This window comes from Leucopleurus acutus (genome assembly GCF_964270905.1).
Source record: "Leucopleurus acutus genome assembly, chromosome: 9".
Taxonomy (NCBI): Eukaryota; Metazoa; Chordata; class Mammalia; order Artiodactyla; family Delphinidae; genus Leucopleurus; species Leucopleurus acutus.
In genome coordinates this window covers 86,749,870-86,750,720 of record NC_139144.1, presented here as the reverse complement: position 1 = coordinate 86,750,720, position 851 = coordinate 86,749,870, and positions in this window count along the sequence as shown.

Genomic DNA, 851 nt, shown 5'->3' with positions numbered 1-851 from the left:
ATGAGAAAGGTAGAGAACTGGGGGGAAATGGTACACGATAGAGTTGGGAGGAAATTTGCCCCACTTGGGCAGACCTGACCCTGGGCATGGTGGAGAAGGTAGAATATGATAAGAAGATACGAGAAGGTGATAGAGGGCCTCACAGTTCAAGCAGAAGACTTTACACCTGATGAAAGGAGCAAATGTAGAGCCTCAGAAGGTTTCTGAGCTGGTAAGTGACTGCAGTCTTGAGAATGATGAATCATGCACAACCGATGCTTTAAGCAGGAAGCCAAGCAAGGAGCTTCCTGGAGAAATCCAGATTTTTAAACGACGCATCTGGGCTGGGTGGTGGCTGGGAATGCATGAGAAGGGCTCCAAGAGGCATTTCAGTGGAAGAATCAGAGTCCCTGGTGAGTGACTGGTGCCTGACTGGGCATAGGAGAAGTCAGGAAAAGGGTATATACCAGTGGGTTGGAAAGGAGGGGCAGATAGCCACCTCCACAGCAGCCTCTGAGCATTTCCTCACCCAGTTGTCACAGTGTGTGAAGTTCCACTGTAGGAATTTGTTTTATCTCCCTTACAATATGCTTTCAAAGAGGAATTTTTGCTGAGAGTTACTACCCAACGAGTTGAGTTCACTGTAAGTGTTAGGGACATGACAGCTCTCTTCTCTTCCTGAAAAAGATAGTGGGGATGAGCCTAAAGCCACATTGGGGATCCAACTGAAGCTCAGACCCCTTGCTCCTGAACCTCGGGCATTCCAAAAAGGAGTGAGGACTCAAGGATGATGCCTGAGATGAACAAAATGAACATTTCCTGGAATGGATGAAATCAGTAATTTTTTTTAATGAATAGAAGAAGTTGGAGGA